The sequence below is a fragment of the Gossypium raimondii genome, chromosome 11 (genome assembly GCF_025698545.1).
Source record: "Gossypium raimondii isolate GPD5lz chromosome 11, ASM2569854v1, whole genome shotgun sequence".
Lineage (NCBI taxonomy): Eukaryota > Viridiplantae > Streptophyta > Magnoliopsida > Malvales > Malvaceae > Gossypium > Gossypium raimondii.
The window spans coordinates 2,779,396-2,789,358 of NC_068575.1; the positions used below are offsets into that span (position 1 = coordinate 2,779,396).

The 9,963-nt window shown below is 32.0% G+C and overlaps 1 pseudogene; it reads right to left on the bottom strand.

Moving 5' to 3' along the window:
- Window positions 1-911: 911 nt before the first annotated feature.
- On the bottom strand, window positions 912-9,238 carry LOC105801387 (equilibrative nucleotide transporter 1-like; annotated as a pseudogene).
- Window positions 9,239-9,963: the final 725 nt, after the last annotated feature.

Genomic DNA, 9,963 nt, shown 5'->3' on the forward strand with positions numbered 1-9,963 from the left:
TAGAGGTGTATTGGATTAGAGGTGTAATAGAATAGAGGTGTAATAGCAAATCAAATGTTTGGTTGAATGTAATGGAATAGAGGCGTAATAGTAATCTTGTGTTTGGTTGAATGGAATAGAGGTGTAATAGCATAATGGAAAAAACTAAAATGACTAGAATACCCTTAGCATAAATTTGTTTTGGTAAATGATTATTGTTATTGTTATTTAAATTTTAATAAGATTATTATTATCAATAATAAATAATTTAATCATATTTAAACATAATTATTATTAAATATATTTTAATTAAAATATATAATTTAATAAAATTCTTAATAATTAGCGAAATTTGTTTTGGTAAATTATTATTGTTATTGTTATTTAAATTTTAATAAGATTATTAATATCAATAATAAATAATTTAATCATATTTAAACATAATTATTATTAAATATATTTTAATTAAAATATATAATTTAATAAAATTCTTAATAATTAATATTCTTATATGAATTTGCTCAAATCATAATATATGATATCTTGTAAAATATAAATTAACATAATTATTATTAAATATATTATAACTATATTTCTTTGCAACATCATAGAAATTCAATACCGTAGCTCACTCCAATTTTCCTATTTAAACTCTATAACTATATTTCTTTGCAACATCCAATGGAAGCAAACTAGACTAAAAGCAGATAATAGCCAAATGTTTCCATTTTTCTTTTTCATGTTTTTAAGATACAGGCATACATTGAAAGCAGATATGCACACTTGAGCATGATTCATCATACAATTTGAAGAAAACACTGCTACAAACAACGGCTTTTAGATAAACTTTACAAAGGTAAAAACATCATTAGCACAAATTCATAGCGGCCACAAATTGAGAGATCTTGGTGATGATCGATGACCGAACAAAGCTATGGATGATCCCGATGCGGACCAACTACTAGAAACAACACCATAACGATGCGAAGTCTCTGCGTGTTGTATCCGGATGATTTGGGAGCCATGATCATTAACACACTTGTCAAGTAGCCATTAGTTAGACTTAGAAGGCAAGTCGAGAATGAGACCGGAAACTCGTTGGAAGAGCGAGGGCCGTGCAAGCAACCTATGAAGAGAGGAAAGAACAAGTAACCTCACAACACAAGCGGAAATAGCAACCTTTGCATTTTCAAGGAGATAGACTGCGATCAACGATTTGCCAACCAGTCAAACACATTGTAGCTTTGTTATAAGGAGGACCAGATACGAGTCCTTGAGAACCAATGAGTGCACATCCTCGTGATGTATCCCGGAAATATTGATAAAGTTACAACATATATGAGGACGATCCTAAATCCATACCACTTGACTGTTCCTACTATATTCTACAAGGTTGCTCTCCAAACAGGCCGGTCATGGGACTTTTCTGCTTTTCCTCCTTATGACCTCGACCTTTAACTCCTCATAATCTTGCATAATCGGAAGTTTGTGTGCCACATTGTACAAGACTATGCATATGACCATAAACACAATGCTAGTAAAAAGTAAAGGTAGCACTCTTTCTCAAGCCATCAAGACATTGTGGAAATACTGACTTTGGTTAGGATCCTTAGCATTGAAACAAGGACCCTCGCGCCAACGATTTGACAAATTAAAATTTCATTAGACGAGGAAGCGCACAGTTCTTCATATAATATGATTCAATACAAAAGATAAAAATGAAAGAAATGAATTTTGTATCCGGGAATATTCAAGTGAAACTACTGACCACATGGGTACTAATAGTAACTATGGTTTAATTTCTATTACACCATATAAAAAGCATAGCCATAGACCATGTGTGGTAGAGGAAAAATGTTACAAGTGGTTCAAGATTCAGAGTTCATAGTGTCATCAAGAGCTTTATTACATACCTAGCGAATCAAGGCAACTTTCAAGTACTAATGACTCCTTTAAGTACCTATTAGAATAAGTTCTCTCGTTAGATTGAACAAAGATGAAATGGAAACAAGAAAAGGAAATTATATAAAAGGTAAAAGATTTTCATAACATAAATTCATCTTACCCAAGAAGAATAGCACCAATGATCGCTAAGCGAGTCTTGGTGATTTCCCACGACCACGAAGCGAAGAAGCAAAGCAACCTGTCTTCTGCAGAGCTCTTGTCCAAAATTGCATCAAGAAATGTAACAACGACTTTTCCCTAGAAAAAAATATACCCATCAAATATTCCAGCAAAAGTTAGCCAAAATTGTTAGCCACATGCGAAAATAGTAAAGGAGATACAGTTCCTACGATCCGATGTACAACACTTCTTTATCAAATGACCAACAGGAAAATCCTCACTTAGTTCTTGTTTTAAATTCTTGAGTCCCTTCAGATTCGACAAAACCCTTGAGGTCCTTTTGCCAATCAGTCGAAAAAGTTCTGAGCATAAAATGCCTTCACATTCCCAAGTGACTTTCCTAACTTATGTTGATGAAATGTGGTTGCCGAGAAGCAGTTACTTCAAAGATTTCTCAGCACTCACATTCTCGGTAACTTTTCTATTGAATGTTGGAAAATGTGGTTGTAAACAAAAGGTTAAATTAAAGTTTCCTACAAGACTACAAAAAATGTTTATAGTTTCTAGAATCATGATACGATTACAAAACACCGAACATTTCCAATCGACCCATACTCAATAAAGAAGTCGATAGATACCTCATTAACTGGGCTGGGTTATTGATTTTATATGAGATGAAATTGGTAATATATTTAGCTCATCATCCATGACCACACAGGCTTTGCATGATGCAAGAGATAACAAAAACGTTCATTAAAGCGCCCAATGACTTGAATGAGACTCATGACGATATCGCTCATGAACATCCTAAATCGATGGCGAAGTGATGAAGCTATTCCATGGGAGGAGAAAGCCAACGCCCAAAGTGAAGTAGATGATGTAGCCCAAATTGAATTTGTCTTGGTTTTAGGAATGTGCGAGGAGGAGGCGGATTGAGTCGGGTTCCGGCCTCCGTCGATTCGGATTTGGGACGAAGAGAGAGGGTCGGGTAGGCGGGAGGGTAAAATAGAGAGTTGGGGAGGAAGCGGACGTAATACCTATTACTCGATTTGGGAAGGATTAGAAAAGCGAGGAATTTGGGGATTAGGTCGGGATTGTATTACGTGCGTAATACCTATTACAGCGAACCAAACGCCGGATTAGGGGCGTAATGTAATAGGCGCGTAATCGGTCAGTAATGGATTACCTAATACATTGAACCAAACACAGTGTAAATTGCATATTAAAATTAAACTCAGATTACCAATGATATATTAATATTAGATGGTTCAATATTTGGGGGGTTGTATGGTAAAACTATATGAATAAAATAAAGAATATTTTAGGTAATTTTAAATAATTTGGGCTTTACGCTAATAAATAAGTTAAAATTATAGGTATATAGTCATTTTTAGTAAAAAAAAATTATTTGTTTGTAAATTTAAGAGCTGTTTTTTTTTTTCACCACATAAATAATGAAGCGACCTATTTTTCTAAATAAAAAATATTTTTATTTTTTCCTAAAATCATAATTGTAATAGGCCCAATTTGCCCGGGCTCGATACAGATATTAAAAACCAATATAAAAGCAAAAAAATGTTAAAAGTCCATATTACAAACCCAAAATACATTAGACCCACTAAGCCCCAATATCACTACCCAATTACAAACCAAAATAGCTAAACCTAACCCTGGCCCAATTAATTTACCCAAACACAAAATACCCAGAAATGAAACCAAACCTACACCCATTACACCGGTCCAAATAACCAGCCCGATAGCCCAAAACAATTTCAGCGAAAAAAAGAAGCCTTGGAACCCTAGCTGCACGCGTCAACCGTCGCTCTAGCAAGCCATCAAGCCGCGATCAGCCTCTGCCCTCGCATGCGCGCCACTGCCACTCACGCGAGCCTCAGTACACGTGCGCCCGCGCCTCTGTACGACCATGTACCTGCAAAGGACAAAAACTAACAGAAAACAGCATGACAAAAGGGAGCAAAAATTGCAATAGCGAAAGAAGGGAAAAACAAAAAAAGGGCGATTTTTGTATTTTCTTTTGGCTATATAAAGCCATAACGAAATCTGTAAAGGGGACACGAATATTGTATGAAAGTTTTAAAAAAGAAAGGCAATAGAAAGAAACAGTTTCAAGGAAGGTGATTTTAGATCTTATTTTGGAAATTTTTTTCTTTTCTTTTTTTTTTCTTCGCTCTCGATTCTTTGATTCATTCTTCTTTTGATTTACTGTTTAAGAGAGAAAACAGAAGGAGAGTGATTTTACTTGATATTGGAATCGTTGTTTGCTCCGTTGTGATCGGAGTCAAACAACGGTTCACAAGATCGGAGAACTCCCGAGCATCCGAGCGGCGCATGCAAGAGGAGGATTTAGGTTTTTTTTTTGTGTGTGTGTTTTTAGTTTGATTTGAAAATGGGGGCGACGGAGTAGCATCTAGGTTTTTTTTTTTAGCTTTATAATAGTTCTAAAACGGTACCGTTTGGAGTCATCCTGATGACTCTAAACGGCTTTGTTTAATGGCCATACCGATGACCCGACACGGCGTGGCGGACAGCGCTTTTGGTCTCGGAAGGGAAATTTGCGCCATCAGCCCTCTTGATTTGTTTCGTGGTTTCAATTCGATCTTTCTTTATTTTCTAAATTGGTCCTGTACGTTTGACTTGATCATGCTTTGGGCCATGCTAAAGACGCTGCGTTTTGGGGAAGGGAAATATTTCCCATTCGGTCCTCATATTATTCGCGCGTCACGATTTTGACCCTCTATTCTGATTTATTTTCGTTTTTCTCCTTCCAGTTCTGTTTTGATTTTGATTTAATCCTTTTTTTTAATCTTTATTTAATTATTTGTTGTTCCATTATTCTTGATGTATTCATTTTAAATTCTAATAATAGTTTGATGTTAAAGCGTAATGTTATTTAAAATTTATTATTAATTTTAATTTATTGTATTATTATTAGAAATTTAACATTATAGAACTGGTGTTTTGTTATTTTAAATTCATGATGTACATTCTTTTAAATCTATTATGTATAATTGTTTTAATTTTATTATGTACTGTTGTTTTAAAGCTATTAGGTATTATTATTTTAAGTTATCTCATATTTGTCTTATTGTTCTAATTATAATTTTGTATATATTTTAATGTTTTCATTTTGTTGATAAAATTCATTTTCGCTTGTTTTTTTATCTGTACTAAGGAAATAGAACTCCCATGTGGGCAAATGACCAGAAAAAGTTATTTTTTTTCAAAAATTACCGAAATGGGCCCATTATTTAATTATTTACCAGAATGACTCATTTTCCGCGAAATCGCGTCTACTTCAAATGTGATGTCGAGTACGCGCCAGAATCGCGACCACGTCGGTAGCGATTTTTGGCGACGGACACAAATCGCGCCCCCTAGGACGCGATTTGCTAACGTGGCATGAATAGTTATGGCCTTTCAAAGTTTTCCAAGCTAAAAAACATAAACTGTTCATGCCACGTCAGCAAATCGCGCTGACATGGACGCGATTTCGCGGAAAATGGACCATTCCGGTAAATAATTAAATAATGGCCCCATTTCAATAATTTTTGAAAAAAAAGGGCTTTTTTTTGGTCATTTGCCCCTCCCATGTGATATTATTTTATATTTTATCATTGACATATAATAAATTATTTTGTTTTATATTGATTTCGCATCATTGAGTTAATAATTTGTATTTTAAAGCCCTATTCCATTATATTTTATTTATTTCAGCTTTTATATGTATATTACCATTTGCATTAAATCTTTCATTTTATATATATATATATATATATATACTCAATATGTATTATTTTTCATGTTTTTATTTAATGTATCTTGTAAGATAGATTAATAGTTTGTTTTTTTATTTTCACATATAAATTAAATTGGGTTTGTATGTTATCCCCTTTATATCGCACATTATTGTCCAATTGCATTTCATTTGTTTAAAATATTGGAGTTGATTTGAACATTGAAATTGTTTTAGCCATAAGTTTTTAAGTCATTTGGCATCCAAGATTCTCGAGAATTGTGCCCTAACTTACTGGGTTCCAATTTTTCCTGATGAATTAGGTAGACACGTGCTTCTATTGTTAAAATCATAGCATTTTAAAACTAAGCATTTAAGATTTCAAAACGTTGGATCCTAACTTACTGGATGTGACATTTTGTCATCCCGATTTTAAAATAAGGGCAATATTCGATATTTAGAAATTTTATGAAATCAAACCCTAACTCACTGGGTTTTGATTTTCTCATTTGACCCAAATAATCAGATACCCTTTTCGAAATGCATAGATTTTAAAAGTCAAAGGATAAACTTAATTTTGAGGATTCGAAATGTTGCACTCTAACTTACTGAGTGTGACAATTCGTTTCTTTGAAATAAGTGAGTCTTATCATCCAATTCATTTTACTCAAATTTTCTTTTCAAATGATCGTATTTTAAAATCTTTTTAAAGTTTCGACACTAAGACATTAAACAATCGATTCGGTACCAATTTTGGGCGTTACGAGGGTGCTAACCCTTCCTCGTGCGTAACCGACTCCCGGACCTATTTTCTCAAATCTCGCAGACCTAAAATTTATTTTTAATGGTGAACCGATCACACCTTAACAAAAGATCGGTGGCGACTCCCATTTCCCTTTTTAAAAGTCGATTCCCATTTTTTCAAACTTAAAAGTGGTTTCGACAATAATATAACCATAACTTTGCCAACAAATAAATTATTTTTTTTAAATTTAAACATTTAATAAAAAATAATTCTTTCACTAAATTTATTGTGTCAACACGACCTCAAGAAAATTGTTTTATTTACTTAATTTACCTTTTAAAGAATTTTATTTTATTTTATTTGTGTTAAATAGGAGAATATCATACAATGCTATTTGATAATTTTAAAAATTAAGTACTAAGCCAATGAAGCATTGTCAGAGTTGACAAATATGGATGCCCTAGATCTAAATACCCAAGTTTGAGATTCACCATGCATAATTATATGCACGGGTATTTGAGTTTCGCCATGTGCGGTTATTTAGTTCAATTATTCGATTTTAGTTTTATTGTACTTTTTTTAAAGGAAATTCATTAATTCAAACCATGAATGTGGTCGTACAATTCAGAGAAAAAAAATAACAAACATTTGTCGTAGGTGGTGAAGCATAAGCTCCATCAGCATAACAAATGCTTCAGCCTCAGTATCAGTAGAACATTATGGTACGTTAACAATTGGCTCTGTCACAACTTAAGTATGGTGTATCTGGAGTGATTACAAACACTTAATACAACAATGAAATTAGTCCCGAATAGTCCAAAGCGGCGAGTAAATTTTGACAAAAAAACTGAGCATCCACCAAATTGAAGAGAAAAGTGACAAAACCATTTTTTAAAACCCCTTTTAAAATTAAGACTACAAGCATAATGAAGACTAAAAAATTGTTTTACAAAACCGAGAAAAACTTCTAAATATGAACTTGTTAAACAATGAAAAAAAACATATAAAACTTAATATAACAATATGGGTCCAAATCGACTCATGAAGTGGGCAAAACAAATAAGAAAAACGACTTACGGAATTTTTAGTCCATTTGTACTGTAATAATTTTATTTTACTTTGATATTTATATTTATCTAAATCTACATTCTACTTCATAAATTTAATATTTCATGTTATTTTAAATATTTTTTAATGTAAAAGGATAAAACAAAATACTTTTATATTGGGATTTTTACTAAAATATTATAAAAAAATAAAAAATACCAAAATAAAATAAACTTTTTTTATTTACCAAAATAATACAAAAAAACATAACAGTGGAAAATCGGATGCCACAGGCGGCACCAAAGGTGCCTGTGGCAGAGGCGGCACCACTAGTGTTATAAACTCGGGATCCGTCCAGCTGAAGGAGAAAAAGAAGAAGAAGAAGAAGAGAAGGAAGAGGTGCTGCCGGAAATAGAGAGAAAGAGAAGAGGAAAAAAAAGTATTCTTTTAAAAATAATTGATTATTTTGTTATTATGTTTTTTTGTATAATTTTTATTATTTTTTGTTGTTAGTTTAGTTATTATTGTTTGTTATTAAGATTAATAAAAAGTCAAATTGATAGTTTTAGTTAGTATTATTATTAGTTTTTAGGGTTTAGGGATTAATAATTTATATTACTTAGTATTATTGTTAGTAAAAACTAATATTATTATTATGGTTAGTTATTAGGATTAGTAAAACCCTAATTATTATTTTAGTTAATTAGTATGATTGTTAGTTTTTACATTATATTATTGTTAGTTATTATTTTAGTAAAACCCTAATTATTATTGTTAGTTAGTATTATTTTGAGTATAAAACTAGTATTATTGTTATTGTGTTAGTTATTAGGATTAGTGGTTAAACGTTATTCATGTACAAAATGATAACTGAAAAAGTATGAGCTTAAAGATGAAAAATTTGCATATTGAAACATTAATTTTTTATTTAAGTAATTTATTTACCGTTCGATATTTTTTGAGATTTTATTTATTTTTGACAAATTGAATATTGAAGATGGATGATAAGTTTTTTGTATGCATTTATTTCGATGGAGTCATCTTGACAATAAGTGTTGGATGTATATTTGAATATTGGCAACAAATAGCAATGAGATTTAATAGAAATGTCTCGTTAGATGAAATGAAGGCAATGATTAATGCAAAAATTCTTAGACGTTGTAGGAGAAGGATATCAAAAATTTTCTACAAGTTTCCAGTTTAAACAAATTCGGTCAAATTCAGCGAAATGGAACTTGTAGACGACAAATACGTGGAGACAATGGTTGCTCTTTACTGTGGGAATGAGAGTGACAAGAATGCACCGATTCATTTATTTGCTGAGTTAGTCCAAATTTGACTTTCAGCCATGTAAATTTCAAGCTCGTAAAATTTGACTCATCGTCCTCTGGTGAGTCTCCTAGTAGTTGATAACAAAGTGCAGCCGGATCAGTAAATGAAGATACTCCCGTTACAGGACTCTCGTCGATTGGGAGCCCAAGCTGCATCGCAACATCCTCTAAGGTCATTGTGCACTCCCCATACGAAAAATAAAAAGTGTGGGTCTCCGGGCACCATCGCTCCACTAGCGTAGATAATAAATCATACCGCAAGTCGAACGTCCGGATCAATGCTACTGACTCAAATCCGGCCTGCTCCAAGTACGGCATCAATCGTGAATCCGGAGCTTTCTTTAAACCATTCACTCAGCCCCTTATTACTCGGTACGAGTCCTGATAGTGTTAAATTACAAAAAAATATTAGGATAACATGATTTATTTCTATATATTACATATATCATTTCTAAATAGAACCCATGATTAACAAATAATAAATCATACCGCGTTATTAGCCGCATCAGATATGTGTGTACCGGGATTAATCAATGAAGCCATTCCGATGCCTGCAAGTTCAAAAAAAATTAGTAAAAAATCTTTATTTCGGTCATTTATTCGTACTATTTTCCCGAATTTTATTACTTTCAATAAAAATATATTATTTTCGTATTTTATTATTTTACATTATTTTAGTACATTATGTTTGAAGTGTATTAATTATTTCTGTTTTTTTTAAATTTAGTAAAAAACCCTTATTTCGGCCATTTGTTCGTATTATTTTCCTGAATTTTATTACTTTCAATCAAAATATATTATTTTCGCATTTTATTATTTTGTTTTATTTTAGTACATTATGTTTGAAGTGTATTAATTATTTCTAAATTTTAAAAACTCTTACTTGACCATTTGTTCGTATTTTTCTCCGCATTTTATTACTTTAAAAATATCATATTTCTAATTTTATTATTTTACATTATTTCAGTACATTATGTTTGAAATTTATTAATTTAGTGTGTTTTTGAATAAATTTTAAAAACCCTTATTTCATCCTTTGCTCG